Source organism: Eptatretus burgeri, chromosome 12, assembly GCF_056783735.1.
Source record: "Eptatretus burgeri isolate ZD-2024b chromosome 12, Ebu_testis_v1, whole genome shotgun sequence".
Classification (NCBI taxonomy): Eukaryota; Metazoa; Chordata; class Myxini; order Myxiniformes; family Myxinidae; genus Eptatretus; species Eptatretus burgeri.
In genome coordinates, this window is record NC_140972.1 from 41,800,441 (window position 1) to 41,820,515 (window position 20,075).

At 41.0% G+C, this 20,075-nt stretch overlaps 1 protein-coding gene across 2 annotated transcripts in view; it reads right to left on the reverse strand.

Annotated features, from left to right (window-relative positions):
• Nucleotides 1-20,075, reverse strand: part of LOC147015494 (GA-binding protein subunit beta-2-like) — an 80,104-nt gene that overhangs the window by 45,398 nt on the left and 14,631 nt on the right. The window contains exon 2 of one of the 2 annotated variants that reach the window (XM_085850280.1): nucleotides 12,107-12,293. The exons of the other annotated variant lie outside the window; for it this stretch is intronic. The gene's annotated coding sequence lies outside the window, so the exon portion shown is untranslated. The remainder of the gene's footprint in view (nucleotides 1-12,106; nucleotides 12,294-20,075) is intronic. 2 annotated transcript variants of the gene reach the window in all.

The window sequence follows — 20,075 nt, forward strand, 5'->3', positions numbered from 1 at the left end:
ATTCAAGAAATTCCAAAAGAATTAAACCATTAAATTATCAAAACATCACTATGAAATCCTTTCAAGGTGATGAGCAGAAAATCATTTTTTTCTGGGGTTAGTGGGGAGGAAGGTCGCCTCCACCCCAATGCTGGATCACTTTGTGTCTGGTACGAATCAATGGCCCCAGTATTCTTCACGTCGTAAAATCTTCTTCAATAAATCATCTCTCTCCCTCTGGTTGCGTTCCAGAGAATCTGTTGCAATGGCAACGAGAGTTTCCTCTTGATTAAACATAGGGTCCTTGGTACCCACCTTTCACTAACCTTATTGAACTTCAGGGGACAATGAATGATTGTTAACACACTTCCACCAATCTTCTGAAATTTCACATCGAGTAATGTAGTGATTCTCCAAAATTAGCAGTTCAACATGTTTAATCCATTGGGACCATACTCTGTGCAGAGCATTGGTGCTGCCGAAGCAGTCTCCTTGGCGACAGAGCACAATGCTGGACGGGTCGCCACCCAACACAGGACACCAGCAAGCTGGTACTCATTTTGCCAACCTTGGAAGGATGCCAGGCAGAGTCAACCCCACCTGATATTAATTCAACAACCGAATGGGATTTGAACTCAGGATCCTAGGATCCCAAGCCAACCACTCTAACCATTAAGCCAACACCAGGCATAACATGTTTAATGTATGACCATAGTTTGCATATATGCGGATACTCAAGGTCACTCACCAATTCACAGGCATTTTTTAACTCATTGCACCATTTAAACACACAACGATGTGAAAGACATGCAGCATGAAATTGTGAAGACAGCTTCCTGTGAATTGCAGCTGTTTGATGCTTAATGTTCCTTCAACAATGAACTTAATGATACACCTGGGTGCCATCCTTGTTTTACCCAGAATGCTTTGACCAGTGTTGAATGTCACTTCATGTAAAATTTGCTCTGATTTGATAATATCATTGCACAAAGCTTCAGCAATTAAATATTTTTACATGCACTATACCAAAGAGCCCACACTAACATTGAACCGCCCTCAAATTCCTTGGAGAATGACCAATGAAAAGTTTTGTTTCAATTCATCTTTCCTGTTTTTTAACATATATTTTAAGTCGAGTTCCCAATTTGCCCAAGTACTAGGGTATGGGGGATGGATATACATAAGGAGAAAAGGAAGAATAACACAAAAACGAGTAATAATGGGTATGAACATATTAAATTAGAGGAAAAAACAAAAGCTCCATTTCATACTTGGTGCATTCAAATGGGGTTTGGGGGTGTAAATTTCCAGCATAATTTAGTATGTAATAAATAGATGTCCCCTCAATGGAATTTAGCCTTTCGACATTGAAGTGTCTTCCCGAAGCAGATCAAATATTTAGAGACAAAGTATTGTAATAAAAGTCACAGCTTTGAGCTCTCAGGGTATACAGTTTCTCTGATTTAGTATCAGTATATCTATCTACAGATTCCACACCTGGAAGTAAGGCCTCTACAATTATGTTAACTTCATATTTACCATCAGTGAGTATGTGAGTAAAAAAGATAAATAAAGAAACTTACTTGCAGTGACATCGAGGAAGTGCAGTGCTTGTGACAACTTGTGTGAAACCTTTTTTTTTTTAAACCACTATTTATAGTTTTTATTCCTGTTGAGTTTTGAATAACTGACACCTGCCCAATTTTACAGATATATTACAATTAAGACAAGACCAAGTATTTAACAATGCTAAGCCTCACTTGGAAGGAGGGTGGTGGGGGCAGGTGGGGGTAATGTAGATCTAGGAACTGTGCAGACTCACTGACTGGCACACAAGGCAGCTAACTTGGACTACATAGTCCACATACAAGGCATAAAATCAACATCTGGTTAAATTGGATAACTTTGTTAAACGGCGCTAAAGGCAGCACGGGAACGCTAGTTGAGCCCATAGGCTTTACATTACAGGCTGGACTGGCAAGCTTGAAACGTGACAAAGGCTGCTCAGTTGTGATAGTCGTGTCCATGGCTTGAGGTACACTACAAGGCCTGAGAGAAATGCTGAAATTTGCTGTGGTGGCAGATGTTACACAGAATCTGTGCATTTGTCACTTATGGTCAAATCATAATAACTTCGCTCCAATATATTGGGGTGGGGGGGAGGGGATCGAAAGACCTTTTCATTGCAGTGTCAATGATTGCCTTAGATGTGAGAATGAATGATCTATACAGTGGCCTGCAAAAGTATTCACTCCTCTCCAACGTTTTTACATTTTGATGCCACCTGGGCGTATTTCACATTTTGATGCCATGCCCTCAAATCAAACTTAATATACAGTTTTCCACAAACTATTCAAAAGTGATAAAGCTGAAAATGCAGATAAAATGTGAATAAGTCAGATTAAAAGAAAAATCATATGATTCTCACTTTGACAAGTATTCAAACCCTTTGCCTAATGAACTCTAAATCACTTCAGGAGCAAATTATTTGTTTGTAAGGTTACAAAATAAGTGTCATAGGTTTCACATGGATGGAATCAGTGATTGCACTGAAAAATTAAGTTCCACCACTTATCTAAGAAGCTTTATGTGGAACTCACTTGGTCAGCCAATAAGGCAAACATGAAGACCAAGGAGCTTTCTTAAGAAATCAGACAACGTGGTGGAGAAGCACCGTTCAGGAGAGGGTTACAAGAAGATTTCACTCATTTTCAGTGAAATCTATCAGTAAGAAGAGGAAGACAAATCATACCACCCATACTCTACAATCTACCCAGATCAGGTCATCCATCTAAACTCAGCAGCTGGGCAAGCAGGAAACTTGTTTGGATGTCACTGTAAATCCAATGACTTTGAAAGATCTGCAAGACTCTATATCCAAGATGAGGGTCAGTGTTCATCAATCAACAACATCCCTACTCTTCACAAAGCTGGCTTCTATGGACAAGTGGCAAAAAAGCCATTCCTGAAAAAGATGCATCTTAAAGCACATATAGAGTTTGCGAAAAAGCATCTTCATGATACTGCAGGCATGTGGAGAAATGTTTTGCGGTGAAACGAGACAAAAATTGAATTTTTTGGTCTAAATTCAAAGCGTTATGTCTTTCACAAGCCTAACACTGCACATCACCCAGTCAACACCATCCCTACTGTCAAGCATGGTGCCAGCATCATCATGTTATGGGGCTGCTTTTCATCAGCAGGAACTGTCAAGCTTCTCAGGATAGAAGGGACAATGGATGGTACAAAGTACAGGAGAATCATTGATGAAAACCTGCTTGTGTCAGCCAAGAATCTGAAACTGAGTCGGAGATTCACATTTCAGCAAGACAATGATCTGAAGCACAAAGCTAACACCACACTGGAGTGTCTGAATAAGAAGAAATGAAATGTTCTTGAGTGGCCAATGTCAAAGTCCTGACTTGAACCCAATTGAACATTTATCATGAGACTTGAAGATTGCAGTCCATCAACTAGAGGGGGAGCACTCGGTAGAGTGCAAAACCTCCGCCGCCAATACTGCTAGGTCACTCAAATGAACCTGATATCCTATTCATTCAATTTGACGTCAACAGTGCTCACAGAGTTATAGTTTGCAACTTTCCCTTTTGCTTTTAACTTTTACATACTCAATTCATTTGTCATAACTCGATTCCTTGAGACAGAAATTGATTTTACATGGGTATATCCACCTGAAGTTCCAAAATCAGCCGCAATTATAATTTTGGCATGTTTTTTGTTGGAAATCACTTAAAACATGTAGAAATGCAAATAAAGAATCAAATATTTTTTTCAAAATGGCCACCATAGCGGCCATATTGGACTTTGGACCAAGTCCAAAATCTAATGGCATGATCCTTGGACCATACCTAATCCCCCCACCAAGTTTCGTCAAAATCCGTCAAGGAGTTTTTCCGTAATACTGTTCACAAACAAACAAACAAACAGACAGGGGTGAAAACGGTAACCTCTGTCCACCTTTGATGGCGGAGGTTAATAAAATCTAAATTTTTTTGAAACAAAAGGTGCAAAATTTCTGGGTTTTTTTCTCTAACAAATTTTTTTTGGGGGGTTGGAAATCACTTGGTTCACTTCTCCAAAACATGTAGAAATGCAAAAACAAAAATTCAAATTTTTTTTCAAAATGGCCACCATAGCGGCCATATTGGACTTTGGACAAAGTCCAAAATCTGATGGCATGATCCTTGGACCATACCTAATCCCCCCACCAAGTTTCGTCAAAATCCGTCAAGGAGTTTTTCCGTAATACTGTTCACAAACAAACAAACAAACAGACAGGGGTGAAAACAGTAACCTCTGTCCACCTTTGATGGTGGAGGTTAATAAAATCTAAATTTTTTTGAAACAAAAGGTGCAAAATTTCTGGGTTTTTTTTCTCTAACAAATTTTTTTGGGGGGGTTGGAAATCACTTAAAACATGTAGAAATGCAAAAACAAAAATTCAAATTTTTTTTCAAAATGGCCACCATAGCGGCCATATTGGACTTTGGACAAAGTCCAAAATCTAATGGCATGATCCTTGGACCATACCTAATCCCCCCCAAGTTTCGTCGAAATCCTTCCAAGAGTTTTTCCGTAATACTGTTCACACACAAACAAACAGACAGACAGCGGTGAAAACAGTAACCTCCGATCTTTGATGGCGGAGGTCAATGATCCCCATCCAACTTGACAGAACTAGAGCAATTTTCACATGAAGAATGGGCAAAGATTTCTCCATCTCACTGTGTAAAGCTGCTAGAGACCTACCCATAATGACTCATAACAGTCATTTCTGCAAAAGGCGTTTCCACCCAGTACTGACCTAAACGGCTGAATATTTTTGCTACCAGTGAATTTTGACTTGTACCTGTTTTTTTGCAGGTATTCCTGACATGCAACCTCCTTCAACTATAACAGTGTTTAGTTTTATCTCTTCAGTTATGAATAAAAAAAGTTAATTTGGAAAAATTGCTTCTACACAATTCTTAATTCATTAAGTGGCATTATTAGTCGGGGGTGAATACTTTTGCAGGCCATCATACCGGTATTCAAAAGGATATGCTCAGACTCACAATATCTTTTAAATTTGTGATTATTTTTTATAAAATTTTTTACATATTAAATTAAACACTAAAATTAATTTTATATTAACAAAAATTATATTTTAAAATATATTGCATTTTAAATGTGATCTATATTTTAAAAGACATTGACTCACTGAGACAACAGATTACAACAGCCTCTGCTGTCCCTGTCCTTCGGTAGCGAGCAATGCCAACTATCAGCAATTGATAAAACAGGTGAAAATAAATCATTAACGTAAGCATGCGTTGGCCCCTACTCGAGACTCTTCTGTGATGTGTGGATAAAACATTGCACTTCTCCAAAACGTTTGTAACCCATAGTTAAACAGAATTTCATACATTTCAGAATCTAAAATGTACCAATCAACTCCATCTTTAATGCACCTCTTCTGTTTCAATGACAAAGTAACATTATTAGAACCTTACCAGTTTCACCGGAGGGGAGCATAGGCTTGCTGACGTCCATCCATCCCAACATGTGTTGTTTTTTTCGGAGTTTTTTTTTCCCCAGACCCTTTAGCATATTCAACTGAAACTTGGTACATGGCTTTATTATGAAAAGTTACAGAACACGTTCGAGTTTCAGGGCGTTTCATCAATCTTTTCCCACAGAGTTATGCCATTTTTGGACTTATAAAATATCACAGCGGGAGGGGACATGTATTGCTAAGCAATTCTCGCTCTTGTCATTCTTCCTTTACTATCAGACAATGTGCAATGAGGCTGTTATTTTTGCATAATACCAGGGGTACACAACTTTCAAACTCGGTTGTCTCCTGACCAAGAGATGGGTAAATTCCACTTGTCCGGACCACAAGGTGACTTGTCTGAACTTTCAACTACTCCATCTTAATTTCTACTCACACATGGTGTTCCTCATCCAATTAAGATTATTATGCTGATTTTGTAGCTCTGTAGGTTCACCAATACAATAAATGTTGAAAATAGATTTTTTTATTATGTAAAAAAAACAACATTGCTTCGCACTATACACAACAGGACTCGACCAATGAACACAGAACACTCTACAGCAATAAGTATACCATGTAACCAATCATCATCACCATGCAAAAGGACACCACTTGTGGATCTGAGCATTATTAAATGAAGTACATTTTCTCATTAATGAATTGTCAGCTGGTCAATAGCAACTAAATTGTCCACATTTGTTAACAAGTTGAAGAGCTCATTTTCTTCCTAATAATCGGAATATGTTGAATCTCCAACGGGCATAAATGTTGGATGACGTGATCTCTGTCCTCTTGTTTACCATAGGAGCACATCTTGTTTTACATAATACACTTCTTGACTGAGACGAATCCATGGATATACACAAGTGATCCATTGTGTCAATCGTCAGAGATGATGTCCAGACATACTTGATACACTTAATGGCAGAAACCTTCACAAATCGAACTTTGCTGGCCCCATGTGTCTGGCCAACCTTCGATCTGCTTCTGAACCAGTCTACAGCCATCATCACCCAATCTTTTTGATGGTATATTGTTATGAACTAGGCAGGCAGCAGCCTCTTCCCTCTTTACAGAACTTCATGGAATCACGAGCTGGTTAAACACTTTGAATATGTCTTTCAATCCTGACAAATCTCTCACTCTCAATCTCTCTTTCTCTGAAAGGAATCTCTGGCAAACCCTCCCATATCTACTTTCTTAAGCATAAGAAGAAGTTCAATCACTCAATATTTTGGTCCTCATTATCAGCAATGATGATTCTTAGGCAAACTACACTTCTAACTGGCCTCCAAAGCAAGTCACGGAGTCCTTCCTTGGTACACCTGAACTCTTACCCACCAACAAGGCCTTCATCCACAGCTTAAGAAGTTGATGGAGTACTGCTCTACACTCTGCGCCGGCGCTCTTGCCTGACACCTTGCTCAGCTTGACGCCATGGAAACCTAGGCCTTCCAGATCATTGGAAACTCTGGTGATGAAGCTGAGTCGATGGGCCTTTCACATTGCAGCCAGGTTGGTGGTCTCTATGTCTTCGACCTCCTCCTTTCTGGTCTCGCACCATTTGCTCTTTCCGTGCTTTGACTCCTCCCGACCCCCCCCCCCCCAGCCCAAATTATTGTCATTTGATATGAATTTTCTTATCGTTTTAATTATTATTAGTATTAATATATGCTATGTTGCAATGTTATCATTGTTTTTGTTATTTATTTTGTAATTAGAATGCCATGCCATGGTAGGACGATGTATTAAGCTGCTTAATATACCTTAACATGGCGTGCCTTTAAAAAATGAGAATTCTTATGGATATTTTGTAGCTATTTAGCCTTACCAACTCAGGTCATGACAATCATTTTGGTGTATTACATTCCACATCAGAACTCGACAAAAAAACGACACACACACACACACACACACACACACACACACACACACACACACACACACACACACACACACACACACACACACACACACTTATAATCAAATCATAAAGGGTCTACAGGGTCTTGTGAGTTGTCTGGGTCCTCCTGGTCTTTTGGATCCTCAGGGTCTTTTGGGTCCTCAGGAGCTTTTAGGACTTTTGGGTCTATTATATTTATACAATTGGCATTATTATATTTATTTTTCGGACTACATATAATTTATATCACAAGTCTGATGGGGAGGATCATAGTTTGCTCTTTTTGTCTTTCATCTGGATCTTACAGTACCTTTACTGGAAGGTAATTACATTTAAAACATTGGAAATTTCATTCATCGTTTTGGGCTTTATACATTTTCTAAACATAACTCAATTGTGACCCATTTTCAGCAAGTTAGGAGCAGACAATCTGGTGGCTCTGCCCTACCATACACATCCAAATCTAAGAGTCACAATATATGTGGGAGAAGAGGGAGAAATGGGAGGGTGGGGGAGAGCAGGGGGGGGTGGGTGGTGGCATGACGGTGTCGAGGGTTCTGGAGGTTGAGCACAAACACGCACAGCCAGTTGGAGATCTGAATTGCCTGATGCTAAAGGATCAGTCATGATGCTGACTTTGGGCTGGTATTTTACTATGAGAGAAAAAAAAAGAATCCCCTACAGAGAACGGGGGAAGCAGCTGTTTGTCGTGTGCTGAAGCCAAGATAGAAACGGCAAACGTTGGAGACAAACCTGAAACCTGAAGTTGTAGTATGAGAACATACCTCTGGATGAAGAACATCCATGTGCAGCTACCCAAGTACAGTGAGTGAATGGGTACTGCTTGGGGACGACATCCCGAGTGAGGCTGTTTTCCGCATACACTCACCTTCCCAGTGACTGTTTGGAGACAGTTATTCTGTGCACCATGTTTTGGCAGTCAAGCTTCAGCAGAAAAAAATAACCTGTTACATTGCGCTGGACGAACACCCCACCTCCCCATCACCCCATGCCACTCAACTCGGCCTGCTCGTGCTGTGGTTCCGAACCACAAAGATTGACAGTTTGATTTCAATGAGAAGGTTAACAAAAAGGAGCTCCCATCATTCTCCATTGCGTATTGGCTATGTCTCGTTTGTATATTAATATCTATGTTTCTTTGCACAGAGAGTAGAGTTATTTTTACTCTCCGTGCAAAGAAACAGATAAAGAGAATTAAAAGTAGACTTTTATATTGGACTTTTTATATTGGAGTTAAACTATATAATCTATGACTACCTGTGCAAGCATATAAACCATGCTCGTTTGTACAAGTTAGCAGTCAGGTGATACAAGTTTGGCTGAATAACAGAGTACAATTATTTGGTAACTGCGGTGCATGTGCATTTAAATAAATCAGTACATTTTTGAAAAGGTTCTGGCTCCGATCTTTTTTTTTTATGTGGTCGTCCATGGTGCAAGTTATTAGGTTATATAGGAGAAAAAACAAATTACTAATGATTGCAAACACAAAGGCTGTAGTCGCTCCGCTCATCCTTGTAATTATTAATTTCTTAACCAAAGTTGACCAACTAGCACAAGCAACTATCACGTTGACCAACTACCATCTCGGCCAACGACCATGAGCACAAAGGTGGAGCGGCATTTTGGGTGTCAGCCTTTCTTCAAATCAAGATAATTGACGATTGAGACAAGTATATATTGTAACGTGCTTGGGGGTCGCGACCACCCGCAGGTCGCAGTCGGGTGACTTTGCTCAAAATGCAGAAACCACACTCCAAGTCAAGAAGCTGGTTTGAGCCCGGATTTCATGCGGTTGGAGTAAACAGGGCATTTTACCAAACACTCTAAAAACAGGAACCATGCCAGAATGTTGACAACATAAAATTAGCTCTTTATTTACAACTTACAAACTTCAACCTAATTTTCCAGATGTCCTTAATATTACTAAGGAAATACACAAAACATAGAGTTCACTGAAATGCATCAGCAAAATCCTGAATTTTGAAACAAGGGCGGCAGTTACAGCCATGTCAGCATGTTGAGATGACGATCAACTTGATAGTGCATTAAACAGTAATGGCAATTGTAATAAATTTATAATGAAGGCAATTGCAAAGCAGAGGACAAAGCAGGAGCAGAAGATGACATTACAAGTTATGTGTAGTGCAATGATTCTCATGCCCTTAGTTTAGTGTCTCTGTGCAAGCATACCCATTTGGATTTAAAACATCCACATCGCTGCGGAGAATCAACTCTGCCGACTGTGGTGAGTTTACAGCTTGGCAAATGTCCCAACTTACGACTTGAGCTCACAAGCCTTGTAGAAACAGCGAGCCCCAAATAGCTGAGATGGTCTCCACTTAGGCCGCAGCTCCGATGCATGGTGAGTCTCCGAGTGTCTTCGTTTCGACCAGAACCTGTCTGAGCATGCTCAATGCAATGCAATTCCAGCGAAGCAACTTCGCAAACTTCTCACTCCTTGATCTGCTTCCTCTTTCTGTGGAGATCATCTCAGCAGCACATGTCAATCTCTGTTGACATCTTGTTCACACATTATTGCTGTATATCTTGTCGCTCAAGGGCCAATCACAGGGCCAACCGTGGCCACCACCTGTCCGGGCAAATCTTTGCTCAGCTAACAGCTGTACCATCGACCAACAATCGATGAGCGATTCTGCCCAATCCTGAGTTTCATCTTGTTCTATGCCTTTTTTTTTTTAAACAGATTTTGGCAAATACGAAATAAGTCTATGACAAAAGCAATAACCATGTTGGTACTAAATTCCAACTCCCATTACAAAAATAATTAAATAATCAACCATTCCACTCAAATTAAAATGTCCATTACAATAAAATACAGGAATTATTATTTTTGTTCTACAGGGTGCCCACACAGCCCATGTGTAACTTTCACCTTTTATAACTTTTGATGTACACACGATAGATACAAACTATAAATGGTGCATGAAAGCATAATTCAACGAGAATGAGCACTCGGTCGAGTGCATATCTCTGCAAGGGTGCACAGTTTACGTTTTGTATCCCACTGAGAGGCCAGATCTGGATCCGGACATGAACCAAACTCAAATTGGGTTGTTCTTGTCACCAACCCAACTCCTCCACCTCGTTTTGTCACAACTGATCCACAATGTTTTGAAATATCATGCTACATATTGTTTTTGGCTGCATCTCTCAATGGAGAAGAATCACTTTAGAAATTAAAAAAAAAATTCTTGTATCTGGATCCGGATACGAATCTTCACCAAAATCGAGTCGATTCATCCTCGTCAGACACCCAACATGTCCACCAAGTTTTGTCTGAATCTGTCCATAACTATTTGAGATATTGCGCTATATATCGGTTTTATCCAAAATCATTCAATGGTGAAGAATCACATGAAAAATTCTCAGATCCGAATCCGGATCTGATCCTCCCCAAAATCGAATAATTTTGTCCTCGTCATACATCCAACTTCTCCATCAAATTTTGTATGAATCCGTCCACAACTTTTTGAAATATCATGTTCACTAATAAACACAGTCAGGGGTGAAAACATAACCTCTGCTCACCTTTGGTGGCAGAGGTAATAGAGTTTATCCTGAATACAGTTCAAAAAAGTTTTGGCTTCAACCTAACTGTCATCTTTCATAATACATTGTTCAATCCGATTATCCAAGTTGTTGAAAACATTCTCCAGTTCCTGCCAAATAATTTCATGAATTGTACTTGTCATCTCATGTCATTGTATTTGTCATTGTAGCTCGAAGTTCATCCAACAAAAAGTGAGTTTGAGGAGTAAACAATGGTGTCACATTTCCCCATAATATGCAGTCAAATGGGAACAGGTCAGGCAAACGAGGTAGCCAATAAATTGGTCCGCGTCTACCAATCCACTTGGCTGGGAAGACATACTGTTACGGGGCCGGGTATCGGTGGTGAGCATGACCGCTCGAGGGAGCAGCAGAGTCGGCTCCACCGAACACACCGGAATTGAGGTCGTGCCTTTTGGATAAGTCCGAAAGGCACGAGTCCCTTACTGGACCATGAATCGCCAATAATTTGACCGCGTAGGGTAGGGTCAATTGCCAAACTTCAATATACATAATTACCCACGCGGACAAAGCTACCGGGGAATTCACACCCTCGACGGACTTCGAGCGGAAAGAGCCGTTACAGAGCTCGAACCATGTGTAACCCGAGCGGAGATTACCAAGGCCCGTCGGGCCAAATGAACAATTTACGGCCTCGCTATTTCTCAATACACACCATGCCAAGCCAATGAAAGAAACACAGAACCGAGCTGGAACATTTAACAAAAGGGATATTTATTTATAAGGGGCAGGGGAGCACGCAAGAAGGCAGAGTTAACCGAATACTGAAGGAATAGCAATTTATGTACAAGCACTTATGCAGTTTTACTTAATAGACTGGCACCACACACACACACACACACACACACACACACACACACACACACACACACACACACACACACACACACACACACACACGCACACACACACACACACACACACACACACACACACACACACACACACACACACACACACACACACACACACAGAAACGGACCCGTCAGGTCTTTATTGGAGGCCTCCAGCTCGAGGAAAGGCGAGCTGGAGGTCAGAGCCTATTCTCGGACCTCTCCGCCTCGTGTAGTCTTCGACGATACGGTGTGGCAGGACTCGAACTCGCCACACAATGCCGCTCCAAGCCCATGCAGGCGATCCTCATGGGACAGGCTCGCAGGCACACAGGCCACAAGAGAAGACGCTCTGTTAGCAGGACCCCAGGAAGGTGACGAATGGCTTCAGAAGACCACCAGACGTCTGAAAACCGAAGACCAGCAGACAATTCTCAACTCTCTCAAGACCAGAAGACAACTCTCAACAACAACTACTCTCGTTTGGCCCACGCACGCTTCTCTTATCCTCCACTCGCACTCCCTCATTGGGCAGAGAGAATGCTCTATGCCCATATTTGGAGCCAAGCCAGAACGAAACGCTTGTGCCAATATTTGGGGCTAAGCCAGAGCAAACCGCTTGTGCCCATATTTGGGGCTAAGCCAGAGCGCAACGCTTGTGCCCATATTTGGGGCGAAGCCAGCACACCAATGTCCAGAGAAACCCCGCCTCCGCAAACTGGACTCCGCCCACATACGTGCTGACATGCATGCGTGCACTGGTGCCGGTGGATGATGGTGGAAGGAAGCGAGTGCAGGTGTTGTTGTGGTTGTTGGTAATTTAAATCCTAACTATCAAAATAACTCACAGCGCACGTACAATTAATCACCCATTAAACATAGGACGGGACCATAACTAGAAACACACACTTACCGATATAGCTGATCTATAGGACCTGGCTGTTGTATGCAGTAAGCTTCCAAATTAGCAACAATACTTCAAGAACCGGTACACATTTGAAGCAAAATGGCAGGGAGCTTGGTCATGCTGGTACTTGTGCAAGGTGATATGTGAAAGAATTAATTGTCATAATACGGAAACAAAGAAATACGACAATTCACAAAGTAATGTTCACCATTGACTGTCGTTACTTGTAAAAAAAAAAAAGCAGCAATGATGCGTCACTCCCTGAGAACACCAGCCATTGATTTTTGGTGAGTCTTTATATTAATGTTGCCAGACATCATGAAGTTTTTCTGTCCCTCAAATGCAGTAATTGTGGTGGTTGACTTTTCCACTGATGTTGAAGTTGCCTCGTCATAAAATGTCAACTCATCAAGAAACTCAGGGAATTGTGAATTTAACAGCTGCAACAACACTAATAACCTTTACAGATCTTCATGAATTATGCCTTCATGCACCATTGATTCATTTTTTTTTTTAAGTTTAAGGTCAAAAGTTTTAGAACACCCACATTTTTCCAGTTTTACTGAAATTTAAGCAGTTCAAGCTCAGTGAATAACCTGAAATGGTACAAAGCTAAACGGTAAACTGCCAGAGGTTAAAAAAAAGAAGTTTAGGTTACCAGAAACTAAAAAAAATCAGAGTTTTTTCAAGAAAAAAAATCAAGAAAAAAATCAAGAAATCAAGAATCAAGAAAAAAAATTTCAGAGTTGTTATAAAAAGAAGCCAAGGTGTCAGTGAGTACAGTTTCCCACACCATCAAAAGGCACTTGGAAACTGGAGGAAACTCTGACAGGAAGAGGTCTGGCAGACCCAAAGCCACAACACAATCAGAAGACAAGTTTTTGAGAGTAAACAGCTTGCGTGAGAGGAGGCTCACAGGACAGCAGCTTCCAGCACAGCTTAAAACTGGTCGAAGTAAGGAAGTCTCAGTTTCAACTGTGAAGAGAAGACTTCGAGCTGCAGGTTTGACAGGTCGAGTGGCATTAAGAAATCCATTGCCAAGATGGCAAAATAAGAAAAAGAGGCTTCCCTGGGCCATGAAGCACTGCCAGTGGACGACTGAAAACTGTAAGAAGGTCTTATGGACCGATTAATCAAAATTTGAAATCTTCGGTTCATCATGCAGGGTTTTTGTACACTGTCGAGGAGGCGAAATGATGGTTCCTCAGTGTGTGACACTAACTGTCAAACATGGAGGAGGAAGCGTGACAATCTGGGGCTCTTTTGCTGGATCCAGAGTTGGCGACTTGCACAGAGTGACTGGCACCCTGAACCAAAAGGGCTACCACAGCATTTTGCAGCGCCATGCAATACCACCTGGTCTACGCCTACTTGGTCAGTAGTTCATCCTACAGCAAGATAACGACCCAAAACATACCTCCAGGCTACGTATGTCAGAACTACCTTTGAAGAAAAGAACAGGACGGTAGGCTCCAAATCATCAAATGGCCAGCACAGTCTCCACACTTAAACCCCATTAAGCTGGTTATGGTGTTGGCTCACCTGGATGAACTGAACAGAAGGGTGAAAGCAAAGCAACCTACAAGTGCAACACATTTGTGGGAACTTCTGCACTAGTGTTGGGAAGAACTTTCCGAACAATATTTGGTTTCCATTATAGAAAGAATGGCACAAGTATGTTCGGCTGATATATCTGCAAAAGGTGACTACTTTGATGAGTCAAAAATTTAGATCAAATTTTGTTCAACAAAATGATTCCATGATTTCTTTTTTATCTGCAATTGTCTATTTGTTCTACGCTTTAATTTCAGAGTACAATGAAACATTAAACTGCTTAAATTTCAGTAAAAACTGGAAAAATGGGGGTGTTCTAAAACTTTTGACTGGTATATCAGGGGTTTCCTGAGAAGCCGGTTACCGGCGACCCGCAGCTGTCTACTCAGAGAAAAAATGTCAATGGTCGCCGCCTACTTCAGCGCCGATTTTTCGATTTTTTTTTTCTTTTTGTCACCACGGAATCTCTACACCCCCGTTTTGAAATCCGAGACAAAAAAACATGAGTATTTCGATAAAAGCGGGCTTACTTTTACTGTTGGTACTCTCGCCAGGTCGAGCACAACACTGAACTAAAAATAACACAAGCAGCTAAAACATGCCTCCTGCAATAGAGTTCTCTGCTTTAGCCTCCTTTTGGACTGTTGGCCTGATACCCTGATACTATACAGCAATGACCTCAAGAAAATAAACTTTGTAGGCCTCGCAGTTTCGGTGCCGAAATGATGGCATCAAAACGAAAATCCCTGTTTGACTTTGGATTTCCGAAGAAGTCCAAAGACATGGGAGGTAAGCTTCTGGCCATCAGTAATTGGTCTAAACTTGCACTCTCGCGAGTGCGACGTCGTTGTTTCACCAAACACGTGTTTCACCTCGTCCATTTTGAGCTTTTCTCAAGTGATGTGGCTCCAAAATACACGGTCACCCGTTGTGCCTTTTTAATTTATAAAGTAATTAGCCTATTAGTTTATATAAATTTATAAAGTAATTAGTAAGCTTAAAGCAGCTTTTGTACATGGTATTATTCGTGGTTATTTGCACTGAAAATCTCCGTTTATTCACTGAAGTGAAGGCCAAGTATGAGCAGCTGTGAACTGGCCAACTGAATACTGGTACCGCAGGTACATGCATGTACCATAGACTTGCGAGCTTTTCTTGACGGTATAACAACACGATATTGGCGGATAATGTAAGGTGGAAGTTTAACAAAATAGGAAGTGAAATGGAATATAGTTTCCTTAATGAATGCTAGTTCATCTACACTATTATTATGTAACACACTTACTTGAGATTGCTCACTGGACTCCACCATGTGCAGTATCATCTCCCGATTAAGAACTAAGGTATGGCCCAAATGTTGCTAAAATGCCTCTCTTTTAAAGTGCTTAGATACTCCATCTTCCAGACACCTTGGTGTGCCCTTAAATTGATGAACCCCATTTAAAAGCTGCTTGAACTAACTATACAGTATAGCTGAATTTCAGTAAACCAGTCAGTCAGTATGTTAATGCAACTACATCCAGTATAGGCATCACCACCTGTTTTTGTGGAGTTTTCCACCCCAACAGCATGATAATATGGGAACTATTTCATGTCAGAAATCATGCTGGAATGCATCTCCAGCCATCTAGGATCCTCCGGCTTCCAGGGCCCAAGGCGGGCCCTGGACCCCGGCCATACAGCTGTGCTCGCTTCGCTCGTGGTGATGGTAATCTGCTACTTTTTAATGGTAGCCTCCTACTCCAAAAAATAAGGAAACCCCTGGTGTATATACATATATATATATATATATATATATATATATATATATATATATATATATATATATATATATATATATATATATATATATATATATATATATATATATATATATATATATACATATATATATATATATATATATATATATATATATATATATATATATATATATATATATAACGAAAATTCTCATCTTGTATGTTCCCGAAATACAGCCAAAACGGTACACGATAGTGCAAAAATTTTAGGGCCACCTTACTCACCATTCATTCGCCTGCGGTGTGCAGTGTCAAGTTTCATTGAAATCGGGCAACGAAAAAAAAAATTAAAAAATCAATTCCCGATTCAGTCAAGGACTCTACGAAAGTATTTGATCAATGCAAACAACCTCAGCGGTATAGTTCGCTGGAGCTATCTTTTTTTTTCTTGAAATGATTTTTTTTTTTTCATCAACCGCTGTCACAACGGGAACCCAACAGGTTCACGGGTTGTCTAGTTTACTATAAAAGTGAGTTTGTATGTTTGTTTTGTTTGTTTATAAGTGCTTGAAAAACTTTTAAAATATTGAACCAAATCCAACCAAATTTTGCATGTCGCTGAAGGGTAACCCAGGTATGCTTTCTGTCAGGGTAGCATATCTGGGAGAGGGGGTTCAAGGTAGGGGGAAGACCCCAATTCTCTCTATGTAAATGTGTATCGTATAGCTCCCCCAGTGGTGTTACAAATAATCTTCTTCCATCTATTTAAAGAGCAGGTTTTGGGACGCTGATGACTTTGCGTGATTTGAAGGTTGTAATCACATTAATAATAGTTGGGCAATTACTTTCTTACATTTGAAACTCAAAATATGATAAAATTAACTTTGAAGTCAAAACTTTTGTCAGTGATCGAAAAACAGATCGGAATTTACCGAAGATACTATGAAGTCACGTTCTCCGAAAACTTCGTGAACATTCGGAAACAGCGTGTTAACAATGGCGAGATGCGAATCAGAGAGTGATTTCAGTGGCAATGAAATTGAGTGTTTTCATTCCGATATTGCAGAGGACGAGTCGGAGGATGATGGGAATTTATACGATGGAGTTTCTGGCCCTGAGCCATATAAATTTAAGCCATTTGCAAGTGCCAGAAAACGGCCTATTTCGTGTACAAGTGGCAGGACTGACTGCCCGGCAGTTCACACCGACAGACTCCACCAGACAGATTGGTTTGTAGGTTTTCATTTTCTTGTTCAATGCATAAAATAATGTAAAGTTTAATTCGTCTGTGACTTGATATAATAATTTTAACCCTCGAGTGTCTAGTCACTCAAGAGTCAGAAATAGAATGAATTAAGAATGGACCCAAATATATTATACACCGTAGCCTTGGCGTTGAAGTCTTTCTAACAGCTGAGCGTGACCCCAGCGAAAGTGAACAGTTAGAACAAACCCCAACTTTCAAGAGACTGTTGTGGCATATAAATACCCAAACATGTTTAGCCTCATTGGGAAATATTCTACCAAATTTAGAAAAAAAAGTGGAAAATTGATCAATTTTTACAATTGAAATGAAATCACCTAATTTGCTGATGCTGTTAAAAAAAAGTAATTTAAATCAACAATAAGTTGATTTGTTGAGAAACTTTTTCATGCTTGTGTTTTTCAGAAAGTTTATTTACGTGTTTTTCCATGTACTCTTTAAGACTACATTTCAAGGTTTTTCTCACTTAAACTCAACAACTGATTCTGTGACAGAGCAGTATCTGGAGAACTTGTCAACCAACAACTCATATTCACAGAGTGGTGATCAGATGTGTTTATGCCTTCGTAATCCTCAGCTGTGAAATGGTCACCACAAATGACAAATCTATCCAAAGGGTTCTCTTTACCAGTTTTCTTTGGGGGAAAATTCGCCCGTTTTGTTTGTACAAATCTTATCCACTGCCGGCGAATGTTTGATTCTTCCGGGAATCGGTGGGAGCGATGACCTATTTCCAGCCATTTTCGCAAAACATGAGGACACACGTACGAGGCATGATGTACAATTGTCCAAATAACTTTTTCTACAATAATTCAAAATAAAAAAAGGATAATATAAACAGTTGCAAGCTCAAAAAAGCGAAAGAACGACCCGCTGAACTGGACACTTCTTCAATGAGCGAGTGAGCGTCCGCTTTGTTTTGGAGAACGTGACGTCACCATCCATATATGGGCACGCAGCTGTTTTTTTCAACAGCCTCGAGAAATAACAACTTCGGAGTTAAATTTCATTAATTTTCCCAATAGTTAGGCAACCACAATAGTTTGCATAAAACTATTTAATGCACATATAATCATATTGATACATTTTCAGAACATGTTTGGTGACCGACAACCTGTTCATTAATATATAAAGCACAGTTTGTGTCTGCGAGTCTGTGGGTGGGTCAGAAGCACCACCCATTCTACAGGACACGCCGTCCAGCCATTCAGAAATTGCCACCATCTTTTTCTCTCCATGTAGCTCGGATTGTTTTAAAGGCCTCATGTACATTTGAAGATTGAACAACGCATGTTCTATCATTAAATGAAGATACCGTTTTGAAGGGGAAAAAAAGCAGAGGATGGGTACAACTTTTTTTGGCAGAGGATGGGTACAACTTCCTCATGCAACAAACAAACCCCACCAAAGGACAGCCCAACCCATCAAAAAAGTAAGCGATTCTGTCTTTTATGCACATCAAATGATGTTCAGTCATCAGCTTCAACCACCTGCTTAGGTGCAAATATTTGTTCCACCAGTTTTTGGTGGACATGGACGAAAAGATAGAAAATGAACGACTTATTCATGAAGAGGAATCAAGACAAGTTGTGTGCGCATGAATATGTCCACTTCAGAGATGCCCTGAACAGACAACGATGCAGGAAACAATGGGCAGAGGGTGATACTACCATCAACCTTTACAGGATTACCATGCTACATGAATGAAAAAGCACAAGATGCCATGGCTTATGCTCAACAGTATGGCCAGCCAGATCTCTTCATCACTTTTACATGTAATTCTGCCTGGAAAGAAGTAAAAGAGTAGCTGATGGAGAGAAAAACACCACAAAATCGAAACGACATGCTTGCATGTGTCTTCCAGCAGAATCAATGGAAGCTGCTCGACTTCTTGAAGAATGCAAAAATATTTGGCCAAATGAAATACTTCATGGCGTCCAATGAGTCACAAAAGCGAGGCCTGCCACGCTCGCATACACTCCTGCTGCTCAGAGAAGATTCAAACAGAGCAGATTGTCAGTATTATCAAGGCAGAGATTCCGAATCCTCATGAAGATTCAGAATTGTATGATGTGATCAAGACACAAATGATCCATGGTCCCTGTGGACACCTCAATAGAAAATCCGGGTCCCCATGGTGCGCAGAGATCCGGGTCCCTGTGGCGCGCAGAGATCCGGGTCCATATGGCGCCGTGGCGGGCAGAGATCCGGGTCCACGTGGCGGGCAGAGATCCGGGTCCACGTGGCGCCATGGTGGGCAGAGATCAGGCTCCATGTGGCGCCATGGTGGGCAGAGATCAGGCTCCATGTGGCGCCGTGGCGGGCAGGGATCCGAGTCCACATGGCGTGCAGAGATCCGGGTCCACGTGGCGGTACCCATACCGAGAGGCGGGGCAAGGGCGGCCGTGGCTGTCAGGCATAATGAAGCAAGAATTTTCCACAGCCCAATCACTGCAACAACCCCCCGTTGGGCATGCACCAATGATGAAGATGCTCGCATTACATTTGCTCCCTCTCAGCCATGCCCGGCGAGTCGCTTATAAAATCCAGGACACAGCTTGGTTTGCGACTGTCAGTGCACCAGGGGTGCGAGTACATCTCAAAATGCCTGCTCGGGATAGTGTTTGCCGGAGTATGGGTCGTGCTAGATCGAGCTGTGCCGGGATAGGAGGCGCAGGAGCAGGTCGTGCGGGGGCCATAGGTAAGCGGCCCATTTGCCAA